Source organism: Cetorhinus maximus, chromosome 6 (assembly GCF_964194155.1).
Source record: "Cetorhinus maximus chromosome 6, sCetMax3.hap1.1, whole genome shotgun sequence".
Classification (NCBI taxonomy): domain Eukaryota; kingdom Metazoa; phylum Chordata; class Chondrichthyes; order Lamniformes; family Cetorhinidae; genus Cetorhinus; species Cetorhinus maximus.
The window spans coordinates 106,476,131-106,503,865 of record NC_135884.1 but is presented as its reverse complement, the minus strand read 5'-3'; the positions used below and the strand labels follow the sequence as shown (position 1 = coordinate 106,503,865).

General features: G+C 42.1%; 2 long non-coding RNA genes across 3 annotated transcripts in view; one reads left to right on the top strand and one right to left on the bottom strand.

The window, feature by feature from the left end:
* Positions 1-26,410, bottom strand: part of LOC144682018 (uncharacterized) — a 37,098-nt gene extending 10,688 nt beyond the window's left edge. Inside the window, exons 1-3 of one of the 2 annotated variants that reach the window (XR_013576904.1) lie at positions 26,161-26,410; positions 25,245-25,342; positions 18,200-18,273 (exon numbers count right to left, since the gene is read on the bottom strand). This is a non-coding gene — a long non-coding RNA (uncharacterized LOC144682018). The remainder of the gene's footprint in view (positions 1-18,199; positions 18,274-25,244; positions 25,343-26,160) is intronic. The other variant, XR_013576905.1, reaches the window with a different exon arrangement.
* LOC144682019 (uncharacterized) lies at positions 19,217-23,682 on the top strand. The gene is made up of 3 exons (XR_013576906.1): positions 19,217-19,304; positions 19,760-19,803; positions 23,603-23,682. It is a non-coding gene; the product is annotated as an uncharacterized LOC144682019 (long non-coding RNA).
* Positions 26,411-27,735: the final 1,325 nt, after the last annotated feature.

The window sequence follows — 27,735 nt, the reverse complement described above, 5'->3', positions numbered from 1 at the left end:
GAGGGGATAGCCCTTGTCACCCAGCAGCCATCCATCCAGCCGGGCTGGAGCACTGAAGAGCCCCGGCACCTGGGAGTGTCTGAGGATGTAGGCGTCATGGGAGCTGCCTGGGTACCTTGCACAGAATCAGCATCCTGTGATCACACACTATCTGCACGTTCATGGAGTGGAAGCCCTTCCTGTTGACGAAGGCACCGGGCTCACCTGCTGGCACCTTGATGGCCACATGTGTGCAGTCTATAGCATCCTGGACATGGGGGAAGCCAGCAATGGCTATGAAGCCTCTGGCTTGCTGTATCTGGCTTGCCTGGTCCCAACATAAGTGGATGAAGGTCAATGCACACCTAAACAGAGTGTCTGTAACCTGCTTGACACAAGTGTGGACAGCTGATTGGGAGACATCGCAAAGATAACCCACCGACTCCTGGAAGGAGCCAGAGGCATAGAAGTTGAGGGTAGCTGTGACTTTCACATCCACTGGCATGGGGTGTCCACCCACACAGTTAGCGGAGATCTCAGGCCCAATCATCTGACAGATATAGTTGACTGTCTCCCTTGAGAGATGGAGCCTCCTTCGGCACTGCACCTCAGACATATTGAGGTAGCTGCTTCGCTGCCTGTATACCCTGGCAGCAGGATAGTGGCATCTTCTGCAGCCCCTTCCACCTTAGTCTACCTCTTGGCCCTGCGCCCCTTGTGCCTGTGCCTGTCCTCCCGAAGGTGGCTCCCCTGGAGGCTGAATGTGCACTCCTGGCCTTCCCCCTCTTCTAGCCCTCCCTTCCTCCTCAGAGGAGGTGCCTTCAGCGGAGAGTTCAGCTCTCATTCTCAGGCTAAGGGAAGGCTTCCTGAAACCTGCAGGCCCGAAAAAGATTCCTCACTGCAGAGTGCTGACCTGAAGGTTGTGAGTCCAGGCCAAGCAGCTGATATGTGTTTTGAAGTATTGCAGATCACACAGGCAAGTATCAGTAACTTTGAAAAAATCAATATTTGACAGAGCACAATCATGACCCCACGGTGCCCTCTTATCCCACCAGTGGATGAGGTTTATACAAAGATAAAAGCAAAATTACAAAAAAATGTTCCGATGAAGAGTCATATTGACTCGAAACGTGAACTCTGTCTTCCTCTCCAAAGATGCTGTCAGACCTGCTGAGTTTTTCCAGCAATTTTTGTTTTTGTTTGAGGTTTATACAAACGTGTCCTGCCTGCCTGCCCGTTGCACACGTGCGCTGACCCAAATATTGCACGGGTGCCGAAAAATCGCTGTCGATTGGTGCCTCGAGCCTTAAGTGGCCTGTGAATTAATGGCGGGCGCGCATTGGAGATCAACGTGCACCTGCCCAACAAAATATCGCAATGGCGTGCGGTGACGTCGGGACACTCGCCCGACGTCACCCCGCGTTATTTTACACATGGGCGTGCGGGCCCCGCCCCCGCACGCCATCGGGAAAATGATGGCCTATGCGACTGAGCACACAGCTTGGAGATGGGGAGGGGTGAGGTCCACAGTGGGCATGGGGACATCAACAATTATGGGTTCAGGTCGGAAGGTTGGAATGTCAACCACAATTGCAATAGGATGCAGGGTTACTGGGGGAGGCTGGAGAATAACAGGAGGGAGCTCTACCTGCACATCATGGGGTTCCAGGTAGATTGGAGGGACTTGAACACTGACCGGGGGAGGGTCAAAGCTGGTCTCAATAAAATCTCAATGGCACCATCTTGCCAACATGGAGTTATGGCACAGTAACAAATTGAAAGTGGAAGAGAATCTGGATGGAAGGGGTCTGAGTCAGTGTGGGAGGAGTCCAGGGCTGCACTCAGGAGTTCATTACAGGGGGCACCCTCAAATTGCTTTGACTCATAACATTGAAATGGAGTCAGAGCTGATAGAAAAGAGGAAGATTTCTTTGAGAAGAGCCCATTGGCGCCACTGGGCGGGATTTTCCAGCCCCGCCTGCTGCTGGGATTGCTTGGTCCCACTGTTTTGAGTGTCCTGCCTTGGGGCAGGTGCACCCTCCTCAGCCTGAACAGCTGCAGGTGATGGGGTCACAGGTAGAGAGGATTGAGATTGGCTTGACATTCTCAGAGTCACCTGGGCGGATGGCTCCAGCTGCTGGTTCTCCTCCCTGTGGGTTCTTGAGGGCCTCTTCCTGACTTCCTGAGGAGAAGGGGCACCTGGAGGAAGATCAAGGTACCCTGCCTCCCTCTCACCTGGCCACTGATAGATCCCACCAATGCCTATAATGATGGTGTGCAGGTCCAAGTGCAAATCCAGCAGGATCCACTGGATAAAGGTCATAAAGGTAGTTGCTGTCCTTCCCATGGAGACCTCGAGACGCTTTCATGTCAGAACCACAACATCAGAGAGAACACGGACAGACTCCTCCATCCTTTACTCAAGTCTGTTGACTGCCTCTTGCAACCCAACCTGATTTTCCAATGCCTGGTCATTGCATCTTCAACATGTTTGACATGATCGTTTCCAGAGGCGCATCATCAGACTCGGACTCAGTGGGTGCCTTTTCTCCAGCAGTGCTCTGAGCGCCAGGGTCCTGGGCTGTCACTGTCTTCCACTGCTGTGGAGACGTGTCAGTGAGGTGTTCTCCAGACTGTGACCTCGAGCCTACAGTATAACTAGGACCCACTGGGTGTGTGTCTCTAAGCTGGTGGAGGGTGCAGGTGAATGCATTGACGGGTCTTCTTCCAATCAGCTTCCTTGTCTAAGGTGGCCTCGGGTCTGGGACTTATGTAGGACCTAGAGGTGTGTCAGGTCCTGCTAGTGCCTGTAAGAGAGAGCAGGTAGATGTGGTTCAGGAACAGACTGAATACAACATTGCAAGTCACTCACTGAGAATGTCAGGATGTGATCAACTCACCTGTACTGGCTTGCTAGGAGAAGCCGATCTCGCCTTCCCCACAGGAGCAGCCCCTGCCCTCGCCCACCAACTCAGCGGCATCCTCCTTAAATTTTGTCAGCTCCATGATGTCAGCCATCCCTCCTCCAGTTTGGGATCTCTCCCTCTTGTTGTGTGCATGCTTAGTCTGGATGAAGACAAATGGATGGAATGTGATGAGAAGGGATGGAGGAGAGGTTGGGAAACATGCATGCCTGCTGTGTGTGCTAAACCTTCCCAGTAAGGGGCGAGGATGAAGTTTATGCAGCATGATGGATGAGATGTTGGTGATGTTTAAGTGCCTGTGAGACAATCAGTGCTGATGTCTCCCCTGCTAATATTGTGTGAGATCCCTGAGCAGTATAACCCTTTGAGTGCATGATGCCATTATGAAAGTGTGAGATTGCAGTGAGCTGAAGGTTAAGTTACCCTGGCAGAGTGGATGGAATCATTCATCCTCTTCCTAATTTGGGTGGCATTTCTAGAGGGGTTGCCCGATGCGCTCTCTGCCCTTGCAATGGTCTCCCACCCTGGTGAGATGAGGTTTTGTGGGTTCCCTCGAGCCATCCCTGGGGTAGAAGATATCCCGGTGTTGCCGCACACCATTGACAAGCGCGTCCAGGGAGTTGCTGTTAAACGTCAGAGCAGCTCTCTTCTTTGCCGTCATTTCCAGACGTCTTCTGCTCGAAGCTGGGCCGGAGAGAGTGAGGGTGGCATTTAAAAATGGCAGCCAGACCTTTGACCCCATTAGGTGTCAGCGGGGTGGGTGGATTAGTTCCCGACCCACCACGTGAATCGGAGAGAAACTTGCCTATGCATAATTAATGAATTTCCAGCATGAAATCGGGCGCGATTTCCCTCCATGCCGCCCAGCAGAAGTGCCTGCTACGGCACTTAGTCTCAAAAATGGAAAATTTTGCCCATAAAATGGGATAAATGCAAATACAGCTGTTACAAAAATATTACAGGAAGCTTTTCAACATTTTGGGTGGAATCATCTTTGATTTGCACAAAATACGGTAGTGGGTGGGACAAAAGTCAATATACCTGCCAGCCACAATGGTGAGTTTTTGCACCATATCATCCCATTCCAGCCTCATTAATTATGCAGCCACAGGAAACACGCCGTCTCATTGGTGGGCAGCCTTCGATTTGTCGACCACGCTGTTACTTTGCCGCTTCCTCATGCAGGGCTCCATATTTAAACTACAGCCGTGAGCACACTTCTCAATGCTTGCAGTCCAGGACTGCACTGGTGAAGACATGGCCCTGAAAGCCAAGAAGAGTGCAGTGCCCCGATTCAGTGATGCATTCCTGGAACATCCACTGGACGCCGGGGAGGCCTGATGCGATGTCCTCTACCCCCACTGGTTACAAGAGGCCCATCAGTCTCACTACTCTGGCTTGGGAGGCACTGGCAGAGATGGTCAGTGCCAATGCTGCACACCAGAGGTCGGCCATCCAATGTAGAAAACGGATGAATGATCTCATCTGTGTCGCCAGGGTAAGGCAACCATCTCATCACTCAAAACTCACCCACTCACAAGGCCATCAGACATTCACTGGCATCTCACTCACTGCCAGCTCAAGGGACATCACCATTCACTCTCTCACACACACTCTCATATCTCCAGTCTGGCCTCATCTCCTCTGGAGACTGCCTCCTCAGCCCTCACCATCTTGAGGCCACTTGCACAGATCAACATGTGCCCTCACACACACCCTGGGATACCCCCCTTCCCCAGTACAGTTGCTCGCCCTGCAGCCTCTTCTCTTACCTGAGGTCACTTCTCCCCCTTCCCCGAGCAAGCCCTAGCTCTGTAGCCGTTGAAAAGCCACCCCCGCCTTACGTCTGGTCTGGTAGATAGAGATCTGCCCTCAGCCTCCCTAAAAGTGAAATGGTGCTACCTGTGAAGCCTGATGCTGATGACCACGAGTGCTGCCTGAAGCAAGGTAGGCAAACAAACCTCGAATTCCTGAGCCAAGTGCAGCCCGACAGGTACATGTCGTTTACGTACAGTTGTGAAACACGTCGGCATGCAATCACACCGACGTGCCCGGATGATCCAGCACAGAGGGATAATTCTGGCCTATATAACTTTAGTCTGTTGCCTTATTTATGATCTGTAAGGAAAGAAATAACTTTTGCATAATTTTTGGTCCGTACCTGATCTGCTAATAAAAATTTTAGGCATTTACAGTTGATGGCCAAGGCAAATTAAAAACAAGTTTGTACATAGATATTAGAAAATAGAGATGCATCTATTTAAAACAGCAAGAGTTAATGACCAACATCACCCAGGTATCATGTTCTCTTAGCATATATGATTCTTTGTAGTCTATTGTGGTGCTTTAGTGTGAAGGTTGTTGGTGATAAATATGTTTATACTTTCTGTTGCTCTATTAGGATGGAGACAGTAAGTGTTCATGAATTATCTGGCAGTTGTGGTAAATATCTTTCCAACTCCTAGTTTCAATCAAAGTGAATAGAATCCAGTTGTGGTGTAGGGATTTTGAGCATGCTTAATAAGTTGACAGGTTATACTTCCCATTCCGGCTGTGGACATTGGAGTGTGCAATAATCCAGACTGGATTCATCTCATAGACTTCTCAAACCCTGACTCTGTCTTGCTCCCCGCAGAGTCAGGGCAATTCCCAGCTCCACAAACCCCACCTGGAAAAAGTGTCCCAGAAGTTCCAATTTTCGGTCCAGGGGATGTGGGTGAAAATGGGAGTCATGGCCAGGCGACTCTGAAAAGTGTCCAGAGGCTGACAGGTGTGGAGGTGGGCTGGGTGGAAAGCCTGCCTCAGCATTGTGGCACTTTGTTGAAGATGTCAAATAAAGAATAAAACAAAAAGCAACAAAGCAGCCCTCACCTCTCACACTGCCCATGCCCCATCCATTCCACCTCATGCCCCTACCCATCCCCATGGCCCCTCAATATCCTCTATGCCCACCTATGCACCTCCACCCACCCATGGCCCTTTTTAGCTGCTATGCTAACAGTGCCAACTCATGCCAAACCCAGGCACTCCCCCATCCAACACCCTTTGCCTTTACACCTGCCATGCCAACTCACCCAGTATCCACTATGGGCAGACCTCATGCTGAAATTAAAGTTTTTAAGTGTCTATTAATGAATTCGCTAGTTAATAAAAAACACTCTCATTGATAAAAACCCATTTACTACATTTAACTTCCTTTAATCCCATATACAACCAAGCATTTGTATTCAGAGTCCAACATCAAAATGTTTGGAAATGCTTGGAGCTGCCAATCAAACTGTGAACTGACAGGCACCCCAATGTGATAACGATAATGTGAAATCAGTCATGCAGCATTAATTCTGTAATGATAACCCTCAGGCTTAAGTCAGCAGACAGAGTGAAATAGCAAGCACTGATTTTTAAAAAAATACTATGGACAATTTCTTCTAATATTTAAAGGGCAGGAAATTTAAGTGCCTTGACAGCTTCACAGTCTTTTTTTACACTTCTCCTGACAGTTCTCTTGAAATTTATCTTCACAGTTCCAATATGAGTTGGCAGTTCCAATGAGTTTATGCACTTTGTGTGCACATCCATGTCTACCTTTAACAATCCTAAATAGCACCATACCTCTCTCAAAGGGCACCTGACCTCTCCCAATGCTGTCCTAGGACCATACCCAAAACGGTACCTTACCTCTTCAAAAAGCTCCAACAGCTATAGACCTTCTCCTACCAGGTCTAAATTGCATAAGCCATGTTTTCGACATCCCACTAACCAAAATCAGGTCTGACTGAAGCAGCTGCACCTTAACATGTGCAGCTGCCTCCATGCAATATGGGCATGCACATTAGTACCTGCTCCCATCCCCCACCCCGTCCTTCCATGAAAATGGCAGAGGCCAGGTTCAGGGAGGCACTTCTGGGTCCAGGCCTCCATGCCATTTTCGCACAGCTGGAGAACTTCTCTGCATGAAAATTCTGGCCTTATAGTCTCTTTGGACTTCTGTGCGCTGTTCAGACTTCGCATACTTCTTGGATCCTGAGTAGAGGCAGCCCCTCTTTTTTGGATCTGTTTTTTTCCATGCTACAATGAAAATGACTGTGATCTCCTTTCTTATGCACTAACCTGTTAATTAGTCCCCTCCATTACAAACCATTTGAGCCAATTGACCAGATACCAGGGCACGTAATTGATTTTCAATTGGTCTCTGGCATCCGGCCTTAGTTTCTAATCTACAACATTCTTAAAGAAAGAAAGTTCTCACATACTCAGCCACTTTATCAACTTATACTACACTAGGTCTGACTAGTCTAATACAGTTCCATGCAGTCAGAAGCAAGTCTGCAAGCCAAGTTTACAAAGGTTCATATAAGCCTAAATTATAGGGCAGTATATTGCGCTGGGCGGGCGGGCGAGTGGGCGGGCGGGCGAGTAGCCGTGCACCTGACCCGCCGTGTGTAAAATGACGCTTGATGACGTTGGGCGAGCATTCCGACGTCATCATGTAGTCCTGCGATATTTTGCTTGGTGGGTGCGCGCCGGAGTCGGCAGCGCGCCCTCCGACAATTAAAAGGCCTGTTAAGGTTATTAAAAAGGTAATTAATTTCAAATTTGCGCTGCCCATCCAACCTTACGGTTGGCGGGAAGGCAAAAACACCAAGCGGCCTTTGCACCTTTTAGGAAACGTCATCCACGGGCGGGATAAGGTTTCCTAAGGCAAATGAAAATAAAATTAAAATTTCACACTTGAATTAAAAACATGTCCCTGCTCATGTGACAAGAGTCGCATGAGGGGACATATTTTATGACATTTTTATTCTCTTCATTATTATTTTCAAACACCGCTTCATCTCCCTGAAGCAGCTATGTGCCTCAGGGAGATTGAAGCACTCTTTCACGCGCATGGACAAAGTTTGCGCTAGGCCCGCTCACCCTCCTCCCCCCGCCCGCACAGGCAGCGCTGAACGCTGCCGATCGCATTCCACGCCGGGCAGGCCTTAATTGGCCTGCCCACATAAAATCGCGGTGCGGTGCCTATCGCCGGAGTCAGTCAGCTTCCCAACTGCCCTCGCCCACTCCCACTGAGCACCCCTGCCAAGGGCAAAATTCTGCCCATAGGGTTTGAACTTATACAGACATGTGTTAAAGCTATCGAATTTGAATACATGGTTTAATTATTTCACAAAGCTTAATTCTAAGGCATTATTTTCTCACAGGGGAGAATTTGCCCCCCGTCAGGGAGGTTGGGTGGGGGTGGGCAGGTGCGGGTGTGCATGCGTGCAAAAGAGCGCAGAAATCTCTCTGGGGCACAGAGGTGCCTCAGGGAGATTAGTTTAAGTTTTAAACATCTAAATAAAGAAAATGAAAATTTTTAAGACATGTCCCCTCATGTGACAGTCTCACATGAGCTGGGACATGTCAACGAATTTTTAAAAAAAATTTTATTCAATTTTTAAACACTTCATGAAACCTCACCCCACCCGTGGATGAGGTTCCATGAAAAATACAAAGGCCGCCTGGGCTCTTCCCCTGCCCGACAACCTTAAGGTTGGACGGGCAGCTCAGTTTGTTAGTTTAATTAGTTTTTAAATGGCCTTAATAGGCCTTTGACAATTCGGCAGGCGTGCAGCCAAGTCGGCTGCACGTCCGCCAAACTGAAAATCTAAATGATGCGTGGTGACGTTGGGACGCACCCCGCGTCATTTTACACCTCGGCGAGCGGGCCCTGCACCTGTTCGCCGAGCCGAAAATTCTGGCCACAGTGTTTGTACTTGGGCAAATGATAAGTATAAACCCAGTCCTTAGTAGTCTAGCAGGGTGACAAGATTTAAGAAGACATGAATGTGTCTGCTCTCTAGCTAACTAATAAGGAGAAATGCATCAACATTCCACAATGTAAAGTTTACTTAACACCTGAATCTGAACTTTAGTGCCTTGGAAGATGAAATAAAACCAAATGCTCATCTAACTATGAATAAATAATTTGGACAGCTCCCAAATAATTAATGTAATATAACTGATATAAAATAGCTACATAATGGATACGGCTTTAATGGAGTTACCCATTTAGCAAGACTGAACCAAAATCCCCTGATTACTGTTCTTTGTGTGAATGTGCGTACTATTCAGATTCCAATGAAGAGAATCCCTGTCACTCAATAGCCAGTGAAATAAATGAAATGCTGCATACCTCAATTCATAAGCTCCAGTAATATATGCATTTATAATGCATGATAATCTGCAGCAAAATTCCACAAACAATGGCTGGAAATTTCCTGGAAGATTTTGGTGTAACTGTTGTGCAACTCTGTTTATTTTAATTTATTTTTATTCGTTCATGGGATGTGGGCGTCGCTGGCTAGGCTAGCATTTGTTGCCCATCCCTAACTGCCTTTGAGAAGGTGGTGGTAGCTGTAGTTCATGTGGTGTAGGTTCACCCATAGTGCTGTCAGGGAGGGAGTTCCAGAATTTTGACCCAGCGATGGTGAAGAAATGGAGATATATTTCCAAGGCAGGATAGTGTGTGGCTTGGAGGGGAAATTCCAGATGGCGGTGTTTCCATCCGTCTGCTGCCCTTGTCCTTCTAGATGGCAGAGGTCGTGGGTTTGGAAGGTGCTATCTAAGGAGGCTTGGTGAGTTCCTGCAGTGCATCTTGTAGATGCTGCCATCGTGCATCAGTGGATTTTAATGGAAATTTGCATGTACATAATTTATGTCAGCTTTACGTTGAAACGTTAGTGCACCCAGATTTCCTTGATCATTTTTTTCGCTTCCCAGCTACACCTGTCAAAACCCTCTACAATTCATTCACACAGTTCTACCACCATTCAGAAGGCCAGCTCATGCAATTTACATAAAGATTTACATAAAGGGAACACGGGAGTAGAGTTACACTCAAAAGTTTAGGTGCAGCTCAACTGATATTCACTTGATATCAGTATACATTAGATTTCTGGAATTTGATAGCAATTTTCAAAGCATTTATTTACCATTTTTCTTTTTGAAACTTGTATGATATGAAACCAAATTTGTGTCAGTCTCAGAATTCCTTCACATGATCAGGAGAATGGCGTCCCAAAGGTCTTGCTTCTGTTCTGCATAATGTTGGATGAGGAAAAGAAGCAGCAGAAGCAAGAGCGTCTGAGAATCACGAGAAGACTGCCGTCCATTCACTATTACCCCAATTGGTGGCACTCCACTGACACTTGTTTTACATTGGTTCCTACATTCGGTGTAAGAAAATGAGCTTCACATGAAATTTAGACATAAATTCCTATCAGCGAAATTGGCGCAGAAACCGACGTAAGTTTTGCAGACTTTCCAGTAGGTGCAATCCAGGAAATTCGAGGCCAATGATATTATTTTACTTTGGTTTGATATTTCACCAACGAAAATAAAATTCTCAACATATGAAAATGCCAACTACTGTATACAGTGCTCCAGTGACATAATGAGAAAAAGCATCAACCTACACTACACAGTGGAATAAATTTTAATGTCAAACCGTCCCTGGGAACTATATTATGGGAACATTAAACCATAGTTTAATGCATTCTTGTACTTAAAAATACTCATTTTATATCACCTTTATTAAAATGTCCACAAAAACAGAATGTCACACCTGTATAATTTGATGTATTTCATTTGTGAGAAAAACCTCATAATTTATTTAGACCTGTACACCTTCTAAGCTTCTGAAATAAAGTTAATAATTGACTGATAGTGGTCTGGGGTCCTATATTACTGCTGAAATAGCTTTGGAAGATTTAATATTAGTTTTGCAAAAAAATCTAATTTATGCCGAAGGGGAAATTGTTCTTCATTAGTGTAAAAAAGTACATCTTATACTTAAAAGGCACTTGAATACCTGCTATATTATATATATTAAGTTTAAGAGTTGCCTCATTATCTCAATAAGAGGAATTTGGAGCGTGCTGACAGGCAGAGTCATGTACATTGTGTAATATATAAAGGCCACAGACACTTCAACCTTTTCCACCTTTTTTTTTTGCTATGTGTAAATTTAATGAAGCAAAGAAAGGTCAAAGTTTTAAACAAAGGAAAAGGTGGCATTTATAGAGGAAGTTCTTTATAAAACATGATCAATATTTGTTAAATAGTCCAATAAGCAGAATCAACTGCCGCATACACTAAACCCAACCTGACTATGAAACAAACATCCTTTGATTTATTCTTGGAAAGTGAACTGACAAGCTACTTCAAGCTGAGCACCAACAGTGAGTAGAATGAATGCAAGACACTAATCAGGGAACAGCCTTCAAAAGATAAATGATGTAATCGCTATAGCATTGCTGTAACTTTTGAGTTTCTTGTCATGACAGCTGTAGGCCTTAATGTTGCATGGCAGCTAGGCTGAAACCAGCCCCTGCTGTCAGCACAGCTATCATCTTTCATGGGTCATCTATTATCTGCAGAATCTGTCATTATCTTAGGCCTTTTCAAATAGTCCCATCCAAATAAAAGAACTGCGGCATTTATTTTATACTGGAGGCATTTTGGTGAAGGAAGTGAGTGTGAAATGGAGGTGGGTTCTATGTTTGTGAATGCAGCTCCAGAGGATATAACTGGTACTTTGTTTATTTGGACAGATGCACAGAGGCATCTCTGAACTTCTGCCAGTGATCAAAGGAACTGATGATGTAGAACAGATTCATGGGCTATGTCCTATCAGCCTCCAGTTTACTCACCATCCATCATCCAAAGACTGAGACCTATCTGACTGATGATCACACCCCAAACACTAAAAATGAATTACTGCTCCAGTTCAGCCAGGTGTCTTGCCTCCAGAAATGAAGGCAATCTTGTCCATGTAAAGAAGTTACTGAAATCTAAAAACCCACAAAAAAGTAGTGGAACTCAATTTAGGGGAATGATGTGTCAAGTTAATTTGTAGAGTTACAAGACTGTCAAGTGCTAAACCCCGTGGGAGTGAAAAGCATCGTTAAGGGTGAAGCAAGTTTGGCTGAGACAGTAGTGTGTACCGTATATAGAGTCGAATCTTAAGGTTAGCCTAGTTTTCCCCAAAACAATTAGTTTTAAAAGGCAAATAATTTTATAAAACAGCAAAAATGTTAAAGTATAAAAATTAAAACTTAAAAAATATTGACACTTCATGAAAGCAACAAATGCAATTTCCTATATATCTGTGAGCTGTAACTGCAAGCAGGTTGCTTGTTTTTTTTCCCCAAGACTTACTGACCTCTACAGCTAAATTATTAAGTCTTTCTGACAAATAGTTCAGGCAGCATCTGTATTTGTGAACAGTTGATTGTGAGTTAGTTTGTGTGACAGTAAGGTTGGCTGAACACACATCAACCAGTATATGTGTATGGGCAGGAGCACGAATGGGGACAGTGTACTCCAGTTTAAAAGGGATGGGTGTCATGCACAGGTTTTCCCACATCCCTCCACTTTCAATATTTTACACAAATTAATAAAATATGATTATATGGTTTATTGACAAGCATGACAAGCTTTTTGGAGGGAAGTAAAGTTGTCTGAAAGGATACGGGTAAAGTAGTATAGTGGTTATGTAACTGGGTAATCCAGAGACATGAGCTGAAATCTCCACTGGGGCAACTCACAAATTTAAATTCAGTTAATTAAATAAATGGGCACTAAAAACCTCGGGCAAAATTTTTAGCTCAGCCAGGCAGGTGCGTGCCCGACCCGTTCGAGCGTGAAATGATGCGCGTTGGAGTTGGGCAAGCGTCCCAACATCAAGGCGCAGTTGCGCGATAGCTCGGTTGGCGGACGTGCGCAGGAGTTGGCAGTGTGCCCGCCGACAATTAAAAGGCCTGCAAAGGCCATTAAAGAATCAATTAACTTAAATTTTTCACTGCCCATCCAACCTAACAGTTCTGGGCAGGCGAAAAGGCCAAGTGGCCTTTGCATTTTTTGGAAACCTCATCCACGGGTGAGATGAGGTTTCCAAAAGCAAATAAAAATAAAATAAAAGTTTTAAAATTTAATTAATAACATGTCGCTGGTCATGACACAGAGTCACATGAGGGGACATGTTTTATTACATTTTTCAAATCTTTATTTTTTTTAAAAAAACGCTTCATCTCCCTGAGGCAGCTCTATGCCCCCCACACAGGCAATGCTGAGCGCTGCCACTCGCTTTTCATGCTGGGCGGGCTTTAATCGGCCCACCATCACAAAATCATGGTCTGGCCCCCATCACAGGCAGCGGTCAGCTTCCCGACCACCCCCACTGAGCCTGCCCAACATGGGCTAAATTCTGCCCCTTGTATCAGCAATGATGACCATAAAATTACAGAATTGACATAAAAATTCAATTGGCTTACAAAAGTCCTTTAGGAAAGGAAGCTTGCTGTCCTCACCTGGTCTGGCCTATTTGTGACTCCAGACCCAGAGCAATGTGGTTGAAATCTGTACTGTCCTCTGAAATAGCTAAACTAGCCTCTCAGTTATAATACAATAATTATACAATAATAATAATAAATTAAAACAATTACAATGTCCTGTAGCACATCAAGAATCACTTACAACCGCCTTTGCAAAGGCAATTAGGTATTGCCGATAAATGTTGGCCTTGCCAGCAATGACCACATCCCATGAATTGAATAAAAAACAGTTATTTAATGTAATCAGCTGCTATACTCTGCCTTCATTCTGTACTTAACACATAGTTTTAGGAATTTTAACTAAAACCGCAAATTTATTTTGATTAGGTTTTTCGTGTTGATTTTAAGCAGGGAGGATGTTATTGCAATCATTTGCCAAAAATTTAAATTGCAGTCTTTAAAAGCAGATGTTTATTATCAAGACAACTTGAAAAATAATATCGCCTGTAATGGGTGTATTAGTAACAATATTTCTGATAGTATACATTAGGTAAGAACTTGATATTTTAAAAGAAGTCTATATGTCATTTTGGAACATACATTTTTAAAGAAAAAATGAAGGTGATGTTTTGGGGCAGGGACGGGTAGAATGGGATTAAAATTAGGAGTGCAGAAAACATTTCCACTGTTTTTAAAATTTGGAGCAGTGTTAAGGCAGCAGGATCTTACTGGTTGCCCTACTGAACGAAAGCTCAGGTCACGCTGAGCCGCTGGAATAACAATTTGACTGCAGCCGCTGGTGGCATTCAGCATATTCATGACAAACGCAGACTCATTTCACAGGTGTATTAAAGTATTACTTACCCCCTTTCAGGATAGACATGTCACCAGTTCCAACAGTGAATAGTGATGCATAAAATTGAGGGAGAAAATATGTAGAAAATAAGCATACATCAGAGGCAGGGTCAAGAACCTAATTTCACAGTGACATACAGGTAATTTGGCTTTGAAAATCTTTGTCAATTCTAAACTCATTTGGAAAAGCATAGCTCAAAAGGCTGGTGTCTGAATATGAGATAGCTACCCTGAATTCCAATATTTATAGCACAGTTTGCAAATACATTACCCCTGTCACAATGAAATAAGTGACATACTTACATGCTGAGCGAGTTGGTCCAAAGGTGTTGGAACCGAGGGAGGGGGAGATAAGAAGACAAGTAATTAGTACATTAATCTTTTTTATGATATCATTTTTCAGACCTATATGATCGTAATGTAAATTAGAAATAAAGGAGGGTTCATGGAAAATAGAATTAATTTCAAGTAGGTCAATCGCTCTACAATAACTGCATTTCAAGCAGAGTGTAATTTATGGCAACATTTGTCCATTTTCCTGCACACTGCTGATTACAATGCTCTTGCTCACTTCTATCAGTTGAAAGTCAGCTTGCCAGATAACATTCTGCACCATAATGAAATTCATTTGCAGTACAAAAACTTGAGTGAATCAAACAAGCGCTGTTACAGCCCTTAATGGCATTCTATGGATTATTGATTTTTGATTTAGTTTCTGCTCACCAGAAACCCATTTTAACAGCACCATTACCTCCATAACGATTAGAGACAAAAAGTTAATTATGTAATTATAAAGCCAATAACAGACTTGTCTGGTTTACTTTGCTTTAGTCAGTTTAAACATTATCTCTCATGTGCACATCATAACAGCCTGGATGTGAAGAGAGAGATTAACACAATCAAAGCAGATGTGAAATTTAATTCTCCAGGCCATTGCTGTCTGGGAAACCATTAAGTAATCACAGCATTCTTCCTCTATTAAATTCACGTCTGCCACTTCACATACAAAAGGTGGAAAAGTGGAAAAAAGGTGCAATGGAGCATTCCAATTTTATTTGACTTGAACGCAAACCAAGCCTCAGGCACACTGTGGAAAAAAGGTCTTAAATGGGATGCCTCAATTTATTTGAAAATGAAAAGGTTGGAGAAAAGAAATTAAAGCCTGGATGCAGTAGCTAAGATAAACCAAGGAATGGATTTCACCTTGAAGAGAAACTATAGTTATGGGGAAATCAGTACTAAAAAATGCAAATGTAAAGGATTTTTAAAAAAAAATCCTTTAAGACTAGAGTTGCAGTTTTGCAGTATTTCAGATGATTTATTCTGTGAAATTTAAATGGATATTTCTTGGTGTTACTATTTATTTTCTCTGCTAATATATTTGACAATATCCATTTTATTAGTCATTATAGCTTGGATTTAAAGACTGTCAATAATTGAGCCACCATAATATTCTCTTGGCATTTTTCAACACACGAAAATTATTCAAGGATTTCAAGTGAACTTCGAATCACGGATGAGGCATATGCTAAAATATATTATTAAATTCAATAAAGCTACAATATTTGTGGGCCACTTGTTCCAAATGTAATATATAGTAATCATTACAAGTTAATACATATACAAATGAATGTAAGACAAAAGGAAAACACTTCTGTTATATCTAAAAGAGACATTCTAGTGCCCTATGACAAAATGTGATCTTAATGAAGTTCAGGCAATTAAGGGACAACTGAAATAATGAATAAAATTTGATGGAAAGGTGGCTTCTTTTTCTTGCTTGCTACACCCTGATGAATAACTCATAATATTAAATTAACAGGCAATTAAATCAAACAATTGGTCTTTTGCATTTTATGAATATATGCCGAAAGTTTTTTGCTTCATAGAAGTTTATCAATCAGTGAAAAGATTCACAAATCTTAAATTAAAACATCATATTAAACTTGAGATTGCGTAAAATAAAGCTAAATCTTCAATTAATAGACGCAACCTTTTTGCTGCACGCGATTTATTGCGAGATTGTCCACATGGAAGAACTTGAAGTTTAACTTTGTGCTTAACTGTGGTGTAGAGTTCAGGATAAGCCATCTCTAAACCAAATATTGACGTGGCCACAGGACTAAATGTAGAAACCGACATAGTTTTTGTGGGGGGTTTCTTCACCCTTTAATTCTGAAAACTTAAAGTTTGAAGGATAGGAATTGGCCCATTTCAGAGCTCTTTGGGGTAGATTTCAGTGGCATCTGGACATAAAAGTGGCATTGCAGATTGGCAGCCCATCACCGAAACTGCCCCATTTTCAGTTCCTTTGAAGTTAAGGGAAGTTATTGTTAAGGGGTTTCTATAACAAGGCCAATCTACTATCCCAGTTTTTTGCTTGAGCAGCAGGATGAAATCTAGCTCATTTTTTCCCATCCAGAGTCAGAATTCATTTATTTTTTCAAATAAACTTCATTTTTGTTTGGCCAGAAAGAGTCTAGCCTGACTGATGTTACCAATTTTGGTTGAAATTGCTTTTTAATTCCGAATTTATAATGACATGATCGGCCAAATGGCCTCCTTCTGCACCATATCAAATCTGTGCTTCTGTAAATATAAAACAAAATCCAAGCTTCTCTAGGACAGAATGGTCGGATTATGCTGGCACCTTAATATAGAACATCTTAGTCAATATATTTCCCACCACAAAAATTCAATAGCTTTAACAAAGTGATCAGTACTCACTGTACTCCTAAAATGTACTTATTAAATTGAATGTGGTCATGTATACATAAAATGGATAGATTTTAATTTTTAAAAAATGTATTCCTCGCAAGTACACAGTATTTGCCATGCATATTCGAGCCACATTAGACTCTTCAAAGTATTTTTAATAAATTTCCTAAAATAAATTGACAGTAGCACCATACTCTGGTTTAATAGCATGGTAAGGTGGCAGATTTGACAGCTCTGAGTGACAGTCTAGCAAGATCACTATAAAAAGCCCATGTCTGTTTAATAGAAGAAAGGTGTTTTTTTTAAAGTAGGCCAGCAGGGGGTGAAAGTACAAAGGAAGGAATGGGGTTGGCGAGGAGGGGTTGTGGGTGGGGGAGAGCGAGAAAATATGCTTAAGATTTCAAGAGACCAATCAAACATCACGTAACATCTCAGTCACTTAGAGGTTTAACATTGACATCAATGCCATCTCTGGCGATTGTCTCTGCCATTTCCTCCTTGCCATGCTTGGCTGCCCTGTAGACCGCTGTCTAAGAAATTCACACATAAGCCAGCTAAATACCTTCTGTAGCATAAAGCTAATTTTATTGTCATCACATCTTAGACAAAAGGTCTTCTTTGGGCAATATAAACAGTATTCTAATGGTTGTGGCCTCATTCTTTCTAATAACTCCACAAAGAAATGACACTTCCCAGAAAATGGTCACAATTATTTTATTATTCTATGCTAACTTGATAACCTAGTGACAACAAAATAGTACTAATTGGGGTTTTGGCAACAAGGGATTAATTAGTATGTATCCATTATGATTTCCTAATATGCATATGAATTCTCTTGATCAGCTTGCAGACTGTTTTTGTGAGAACCCATCTTACATTGCATTGTTTGAGTTTCAGATTTTTTTCCTTTAAAAAAGGCTAAAATTAGTAACAAATCGTTTTTGTAAAACTTGTGTTGTTCAAGCACTAGGAGTGGAATGCTTTCTTCCAGCAACAGAATTAAATACTCTTAGGTTCAGGGGAGCATGATTTAGATACACGGTATAGAACTCTTACACTGTGGCTCAAATGAATGTGTGAGAAGAACCCCCTCCTTCACCAGCATGACTGTTTCATTTCCCGTACCATCCTTATGGTCTCTCCCAGTGAGACTGCCTAATTAGTGCTGAATTATGGGCAGTTTGGAGCTGTGGTCTTCTGTTCTTTGGGAACTGGGTTGAGAATGCCAAAACATATTATACTTAAGACTCTTTACAGTCATTAGAGAGCAAAGACTTTCACCCCATCTGTTGAGGTGGATTTTTTTTTGTAAAGTTCCAGAAGTGGTGCTATTTAAATTCAGGCAACAGCACATGGATCCTTAATTGGCTTAATATTATTTTTCAATATTGTTATTGAACTACTTACAGTAAATATAAAGAAACAGCTTGGAGTTGCAGAAGGGTCAGAACAAGCAGTTGAACCCAGCAGGGCATCTCCTACTATATTTGGAACAGTAATAAAAAAATAATGTCACAAAATTGATTAAATTGATTCAGAAATGCTTGAAATTGAAATGAGTATTTACTTCTGAAATTCTTTACTCTCTGGACTGATGTTGATTTTAATTTTTTACATACTTATTACATATACTAGAAAATGTCACCCCAGAAGGCTAATGCTAAGTAGTTCTTGACCCTCTCTCATAACCCCTAAGCCATCTCCTCATTTGCCTGCAGACGTGGTTTTGCTCATCAGTCCTGTATGTCTCCCATTGACACTTGCTCTCATTCCACTTTGCTGAAGAAATCTGCACTGTGAACACAGTTTGACATTTCCTGACATTTCATGAACTAATTACACTACAAATAATTAAGCATGTTCACATCTGTAACAAACGAAGGCAAAATGGTTGTCAGCACCAATGATTGATGACCTCCCTGAGACTTTATCTGATGAGATTCTCTCCACTACAGGCAGACCTGGATGCCAGCATGTTTGCAATAATGCCTTCAGCCCTTTTCATCTGATCAAACCAACAAAATGCTTTAAGAAAAGTATGGGAAAATTAATGACTACAATGAAATATTTGCATTTTTTCCAGGCTAGAAAAACAATGAACAAGAGATGTGACAACCTCAATTATTTGGTGGTGCTAAAAGCTCGGAGACAGCTCCTGCTGGAGAACGCTGCTGGGAAGCCCTAGGGTGTCAAACAGGCTGTGAAAATGGCAGGTGACGAGGACAACCCTTTTACTGAGAAGCGACCCATAAGCTCAGCCACAAAGAACAAAACACTAAGGGACAAATTTTATGCTAAGGAAAATGTGTCACCTCCATAAAACCCTTTTGGAACTCTTATCAATTTGCTGAAACACATGACAGTGCACTGTTCAACCTAGTTCACAACAGTCAATGCTTTACTAATACAGAACTGCCCTGTTAAACATTTCCTCTACTGATCCTGTACAACTATTAATAAATCTGCACTGGATATAAATTCTAAAGTGGATTAATTGAACATGTCTGTGAAGGTACGAATCTAATTTATTAGGGATAAATAACTATTAGAGCCTTTAAAATAATTTATCTAAGATCATTTTTCTTTTTAGTGTGTTTTGTTGTCTGACGACACTAGACATTTAAAAGTCAGTTTAATTGTTTGTGAAAAGAACATGTAGCCAGTAACAAAGTCTATCTTCTCTAATTCACCATAAATTAATTTGGGGCATTTGCCCTTCTAATATATTAAACAGCGATGTGGTACATCGATAAAGGGTATTTTCCTCTATAGTATTGCTGGATGCAAAAATACCCTAGGATAGAAAAAACATACATTTTTGGAACTGTTTCAGCTGCTGCGTTTCAATATTTGCACGCTGGCAAGCTAATGCCTTTCTAGAAAATAAATACTCACATCAATCAATTCTACATTGTGCCAATTGGAATCTAAATTGTTTTTGCTGTCTCTTATAAATTCCTTCTACAGATTAAATGATGATGCATAAAACTAACTGAGCACGGCTGAAACTGGTGAGTTTAATTTTGTTTGTATAGATTTTGGAGTTGGATAAGTACTGTATCAGTGTGCTCCCTAGAAATTTGGTGACATGAAGTGGGTTAGAGCTGGATACATTTTAAAGCACGGTCGTTTAACGTTAAAAGGCTCGGATAATACATGAGTTAAATCAAGAAATATGGCACAAAGCTTTTAAGCATTTTCCCAAGACAAATTATGCAATATTGTTTCTATATGTGCAAATAGTGCTCACCGAGTCTAAAGGCCATTAGACTAAAAACACATCAAGACTAGTGAAATGCTCACATAGTGAAATAGAATGAATTTCCTCTACAAAGACTTAAAGATTTCCTACTATTTTCAAAGGGTGCTACTGTCAAAAAACATGTCTATTCGTCTGGGGCAGGCAGAGGAGGGGGTTAATTGGTGGTATGAACACGCTTGCATGACTCTGGTTAACTAGCTTGGTCTTTGTTGTCTGTGTTCTCAGTTATTGTTTTCACACTCAGAAAGGTTGCAGGGCTTCTGTGTGGTATGACAGGCCTAGAAATTCTGGAACACTTAGTCTATGGTTGGTACAGACAAATAAAAACTCAATGACATTAGTTTAACCTCAGAAAAATAAATTACTCTTATCTTTGTTGCCACTGAAAAATATCTTTTAAGCTGTTAAGCATATTTACTGCTACTTCCGGGCCCAGATTGGTTTTTTTCTTAAATGACAACAAAAATCTATTGTTGAAATCTGATCAAATAGATGAGCACAAGTCCCATATCTTACCCATTACCAAGACCACATACTTCCACATTTTTACCATAATCTGCCTCTGTTCCTACCACATTGCTGAAGCCCTTCTCCCTGCCTTCTGCACCATCAATATTCTCCTTGCCAGCAAGTTCAACCCAACAAAAATTCTAACTCATCAAAATTCTGCAACTTTCTTCTTATTGTGTGCCAAGTTTCTATCACTCATCATAATGCTTTCACCACTAGCTCCACATCTCCCAACATATTTTCTAATTTCTGGTCCTCATTTACAAATCTGTCCATGGCACCACCCTATTTCTGCAATCTCCCCCAGTTCTATGTTCTCTCTAGTTCTTCTGACTCCAGGCTAGTGTGCCTTGCACCCCTCTGCACAACATTTTACCATCAGTAGCAGAGCCTTCGGCCTTATTTCTCTTGTCCTCTGTCATGAAAATATAATAATTGTCATAATATTATTGTAATTTATTGTAAATTTAATAGTGCGGCTAGGAGTAGTTTCTGTGCATAGGTGTGTGTGTGGGTTTTAACTGAATTGCAGACAGCTAGTCTGGGTGCTTTGATGTATCAGAAGGGAAACTAGGTTTGAAATGCTAAATACGTAAACATGGTTGAAGTTTGAGAATGGGAGGTGTGAAGAACATTTGCATTTTTAGATAAACCCGAATGGTGAATTTCAAAGAGATGGCGGAGTATTACACCTAGCCAAAAGAGGCTAAGCCAAACAGTGTGTTTATTTTACCCAAATATTACTGATAAGATGAGTGCTATGAAAGATTTATATTATGGAAAAAGTAAAGTTGCAAGACATATTGGGACTATGGGATTTACATTAAAAAGGAGGAAACTTGTATAAAGGAGATGAGGTTATGTGTAGGAAGAAGGCATTTTAAGATCTAGCAAGTGTGAAAAGCCTCCAGCCTCTATGTACCAAGCTGTTGTCTCCAGGAACCGAAGCTAAAAGAATTCATTTTAAATATCACTGTCCAGGGTATTGAGTGCTTTGCCTGGGTCTATTGAAATCTATGTTGTTTTACTGTCGCCTTAACAGAGGTGTAACTGGGGGCTAGATTAATCAGGGGAGCTAGGAGTTATCAGAACAGTAATCTGTAAACCTATGCATGTACTTAAAATCATTTCTTTTATTAATAAATGCTTAATTTAGTTTTGTAAAAAAAAACCTCCAAGACTCAGTGGTCTTATTACTACATAATTAAAGGCATGCATCTCGAAATAAAAATGCAAATTGCAAAACAGTTGTGGCAGCTCTTTCAAGTTTCCCTCTGGGATTTGAGCAGCTCAGTGTTTACCATCCACTGTGCCATAACACCCTCCTCAAAAAGCCTCTTCATAGACTACCTTCTGGTGCCTTCTGTCATCTGCTCTAACTCTGCTGGCCTTGTGGCTGAAAAGAGACATGAAAAGAGATGGCAGAGCAGGTCACGAGGGTCTCCCTGCAGATATGGGAGTAAATGAAGAAGTTCTTTTCAGACATCTGCTGAAGTGCCAAGGTAAGTAGATTGTTATGATCTCCATAGAGACCGATAACTGTTAAAAAGAAATTTGAACTTCAGTTAATAGCTGAAAGGACGATACAAAAATATTTCGTGTTTTAAGACTTTTACTGTAACAAAAGGCTAAAAGCACTCTTGACTAAACACTATCTTTGTAGGCAACTTATACTTTAAACCACAAAACAGAACATTCCCATTTTTTCTTTTAATACAACTGAAAACATACTTCACCGATATGCTTTACACTGTCCTTTAAGTAGACATTCAATTCTCCCAGGACCAGTCTAAGGTGATTCTTAGCTCCTGAGGGTTTACTTCTGTTCTTTTCCCTCCTTAGCCTGGGAACTTTTAATCTCATAATTATCTTTCACTCTGAGTTTTTTCCCTGGAGATCCTTCCTCTAGTCCAAACTAGGCGAATCTTCCAACCTCATGTAATCGGTCTTTACAATGCGAGCACTAGCTCCCATCTGCAGTCCTCATGATGAACTACAGCACCTTGCTGCCTATAGCTGCTCTACGTCTCCAGGATTCTGGCAGATTAACATTGTCTGTGAGTTTTCATGGATATCTCAGAAACACCTCCCTTCTCAAAGCCTATCTCTATAGCAACATAAATCACATGAGCCTTGTATCCAGGTAGAAATGCTGATTAGCTGTTGTTGAGACCCCAACTCTCTTTTGTCTTGGAATTAAATGGACCATTTAAAGCACAACTGTTTACAACTCGACATTCTCAACACTTTTCTGGAACTTTGGAGACTCACAGTTATCTACTGCCAGCTAACTGCTGCCATTGTCTCCAAGTGTAAATACTTTGCACCTTCTTCCCAATAAAATAATCTGGGCCCCCTTTAATCTGTAATGATCAAACCACCCTGGTTTTCTGTCAGGCAGGCTTCAAAACAGGTCACATGACCCTCTTCATTTGACCTTAAATTAAAGATACAGTCCCAATGCACAACAATCTTATAAATCTTATAATTGTAGCAAGATTCTTCTTTGCTATGCGGGATCCCTCCCTCTCAGGGATACCTGATGAAGATGACTTTTTTCCTTCCCAATTCAACACCCACAACACATTTGTAGTGGGGGCCCAAGCACCTTTCGTATAGTATTTTCAACTTTTCCTGCAACTTGGTACTGCCAACATAGAGGCCTGTCTAGGAAAGTGCTGCCCTCAGAAAAGGGGTATTTTGTGCATAGGTGTGGGATGTGGGATGCATTCTTCTAATATTTTTATAGTTGCAGATCAAGACTGTGTATAACCACTGCAGATGCAGACCAGTGGCAGATTTCCAATTGTTACACCACATGAGGAGATGGTTGTCATTCTCTCCCTCAGAGAACTGTGAAAAGGACACTGACTTTAGAGGCCACCAGTTAGCAAGTTATCCTCCTTTCCTTGATATTTTTCCACACATTCTGTCTTTCTCTTCCCTGTGTCTACACTTGTAAGCTGCTGCATCACATTCTGAATGATTTAAAGGCATTGCCAGACATTGGAATTAATTGTTCTTTTCTCTTCCTCTAGGTTCTTTCCAAAGTTAAGGCAGGAACAGACTGGTAGTGATGTCTCTCATACAGCATCACATCTTGTCTCAAGCAATCCCTGCGCCTAGCCCCAGTTTCAGTCCAGCCATTGGAACCTTGAAATAAGCACTTAGTGAGTTTGCAAAAGGGGCACCAGGTGAAGCACCGTTCATATGTGTGGAGGAGCAAGTGAAGGGGTCAGGGGAGGGCACTTACAGATTGGACCAAGCTGCCAGCCCATTTACAGTCCAAAAGCAAGAGGTTGGTATAATTCTGGTTCTACCATCAATTGATGTGAGCAATGGACAACAGATTCTTCCTTGACATCCACCATAAACAGCATACAGCACGTACCCAAGTCATCACTCTAGTGCAGCAGAAGGATTTACTGAATTACAGAGTCTTGTGGATCAACGTACATCCTCACTGCTATCTACAGAGATGTCCCAAAGCATTGAGGGACTACTGTTCCACTGGGCTGCTGTCCCACGGACCTTATTATCCTTCAGCCGCATGCTCATCCCTCTTTGTAACACAGAAAGGCTGAGAACCAAAATTCAACAATGTTAGCCAATTTTCCTGAACTGTGAAGCAGCACTCTAGCAGAGTGGCAAAAATGTTATTTCAGCTTCCTAATTGTGAGATTCAGTGTGACCTCATTGGAGACACTGGCCTTATACTTTTGTTCCTCTGCCAAGCGGGGTTATGGAATAGGTGTCCTAATCCATGGGAACAACGGGTAACCTCCTCTCTAAAGAGCTATCCAGACATCCTATTGTCCCTTTCAAACAGTGCAGACTGCTTCAGTATGAAGGAATCGTGAGTGCTTCCTAGATAACATGCACTTACATGCAGGTGAGGTTTTAGTGGTCCAAGACCACTTCCAGGTTGAGAGCATGGAGGCTTTTCCTACTTGTGTTTTAAATTATGATGCAGAGTCCTGATGGCTATGAGTGCCATATCTATAATATTCTGAATCTTGAAAAGGATGTCAACTGATAGAACCTCTGGAACTACTCCTGTTGCTGTATCCTTACCACTGGGAAAGATGTAAGATGATTGTCATGTGCAAACGTAGAATCTGTTACTTGATTGATACAAATGTGAACTGAAGACTAGCTGATATGGTAGAAGTCCCCTGACATTATATTGAAAGGCACATTTGTGCAATTAATAAGGCCTAAGTTATCAAATTGTGCTGTACCTAAGATTAGAGATGAAAAGTCTTAATTTGTATGTATTATTCGAATGTTGTTAAGAAGTCTTTAAGTTGGCATATCTTTAAGTACCCAACTACTGTAATGTAGCATTAAGAAAGAACATATGGCATTATAGCTAGGACACATTTGCACATTTGGGCTCCAGTGAGTCTAGTGCTAGCAGTAAACAGAAGCCAAAGCTGGGATGCTGATTGGATAGAAGTGTGACACAGGGGCTAGAATTGTAAGTAAATGGTACAAGTTAAGGCTAGTTTGTTGTAGGGAAGCCAGAAACATTCTGCCCATTGTTCAAGAATTGAAAATATTTAATTTGAAATTATTAGTTGTGTTGACACAGGTGCACATCTTGGTTTGAATGTTGTAAATGCTACCTGCAAAAAGGGTATAAAAATAGGGGAGCATCACTAGGGTTTTCGTACTTACCAGGGGATAGCATTTGACACAGGGCACTTGCTAAGTGGTCTCTTGCTGGGAGAGAAAGTTGGGAGTTCATCTTGGGGCACTTGCTAGGAAGTTATCATCTGCGTAAGACATTGCCAGTCAGTAGGTAATTGCCATAGGTTGGGGATTGCTATAAGAACCCAGAAGTGACTAAATTGTCATATGCTAAGGATTGCTGTAAAAATCCAGAACTAACATAATTATCATCGGGTTGGGGGTTGCCATAAGAATCCAGATCAGTATTAGAATCCAGTATTAGGGCTAAAGTAATTGCTTTAAGAAAATGTGAACAGTCTTTGTCAGGAAGCTGCTTTCAACTTGAGAGAAAGGCAGAGAGGGAGACAGAGAGAGAGAGAGAGAGAGAGAAAGAGCACTCAGCAGCCACTGTGAAAGATGCAGCTTTGTTAGTTAGGGTAGACTGGGAAATTACAGTTGAAGTCTTGTAGTTACAAAGGGGATTAAGTATGTTAGAGTTAAGTTGACTAAGTTAAAACCTTGAAGAATGTCATGAGTCAAGAGGCAAGATTCAAGGAACCAAGAAGAAGATCACAGAAGTCCCGGGATCCAAGCGAAAGACAGTGTATTATGCCATAGCTTGACTAGTGAAATGTTAAGTATTAATCTTTGTTGTCCAATAAGCCTTGTTAGTTTGTGTTCTAAATTAGTGATTGTTCTTTTTGCCAATAAGGTTATTCCCTGACAAGAATTTTCTTACTCTGGGGTTTGGTATAGTCCAAATCCCAATACCATTTCATCAAATGCTAAGTTGATTGACACTCAGCAGCAGATGAAAGAGTCATTGTATTTGCTGTGAAACAGTGGTGCCAAAGAATGGTTTCATTGGGCATGCTGAGGTTCGTAGATGAGGGTCCAGGGATAGCAGAAAGGCTGCACATACCACCCGAGGTGTCTTTGCATCTGCAGATGTTGGCCCATTGTAAAATGGTACTCATCATCAAGATCATGTTTTAGAGTGGCAGTCTCATCCTCCCCACTTTCCTGGGTGGCATTTTGATTACAGTAGGAATGATCAGTTAAGGAGAAGTATGCCAAATTCTGTGGAGTCCAAAAAACATATGTAAAGAACACCTTGAAACCTTTGGAAACATTTGCTGAAAAATAAACAACTTTCCAAAAATACTTCCTTCCTCACTTCAAGATGGCCTTTGGAGTTGATCTCACTGGCTATAACCAATTTATGGCTAGGGCCATTCCCAGGGGTGGAGCTTGTGTTTGATGGTGTGAAGTTCAGCGGGGCTCCATCAGAACCAAATTTCAATACATCTGTGATTCCTACACATATCTAACACACAGGGCTGAATTTTCCCATCTGAAATATATTTCTGCACAGTGGGGCCATTTTTGGGTTGCAAACCTAATTGTCATAGTAGCAAGACTGCTGGTACAATCTTCTGGGAGGTGTCCAATTAAGAGAACATCTATAGGATTGCCATCCAATTAGGGGCAAGGGTGTTGAAGTGGTGGGACAGCGGCTCAGTGTCTGTGCTGGCAAGGGAGTCCGCCAGCCTTCACTGTGTCTGCAGTGGCAGTGCTGCTGGTGAATGGGATGAGAAAGGCCTGGATAAGATGGAGGTACAAAATGGCTTCAGGAAATGGCAGCCACTTCTTCACCATTAGCATTATCCATGACATCGGTCTCTGGGCAATAATCATGCAATTGCCAGCCTCTGCTTGTGGATGATCTTTAGCGTGCAGATCACATATTTTTTCATGGCGCTCTGACCTCCTGCTACGCACTCACCTCCTGTGAGTTGACAAGCTACAGGCACTGCAAAATTTCATTGTCCCCAAAAATGCCTGCTAATTGCTTCATTAACAACCTGAATTGGCTTTCCATCATTCTTGGATGGGTTGCCGTCAGTGCATAGAAGCCGTCTCTGGCAAAAGCGGGAGAAGTTGGGAGCACTTTGGCATTCTCATCCAACGTCATTTTTATAATTTTCCTCATTTCCCTCCCCTCCCCACCAGCTCCAAACCCACCTGCAAGGGTCAGGAAAAGGTCCCCCCACAATTTCTAAATTAGACCCAATCTGTGCCTCCAAAATTCAACAGAGCATCACCCAGGCATGCTAGGGTCCAATGGCCAGGTTTGTAAGCCGCTCCCACGGCATGTTTGATCTCACTGGAGAAAATTAGCCTCACGAATTTGACCTTTAAGTGATGAAAATTAATACAGTAGCATAACGAAACATCACAAAGTGCTTCACCAGAGTATTATAAAACAAAATATGATACCGAGCCACATAAGGAGATACTAGATGAGATGAGCAAAAGTTTGGTCAAAGAGGTAGGTTTTAAGGAGTGTTTTAAAGAAGGAAAGTGGGGTAGAGAAGCGCAGAGATGTGAGAGAATATTCCAGAGTTTAGGGCCTAAGCAATTGAAGGCATGGCCACCAATGGAGGAGCAATTAAAATTGGGGATCCATAAGAAGCCAGAATTTGAGGAGCACAGA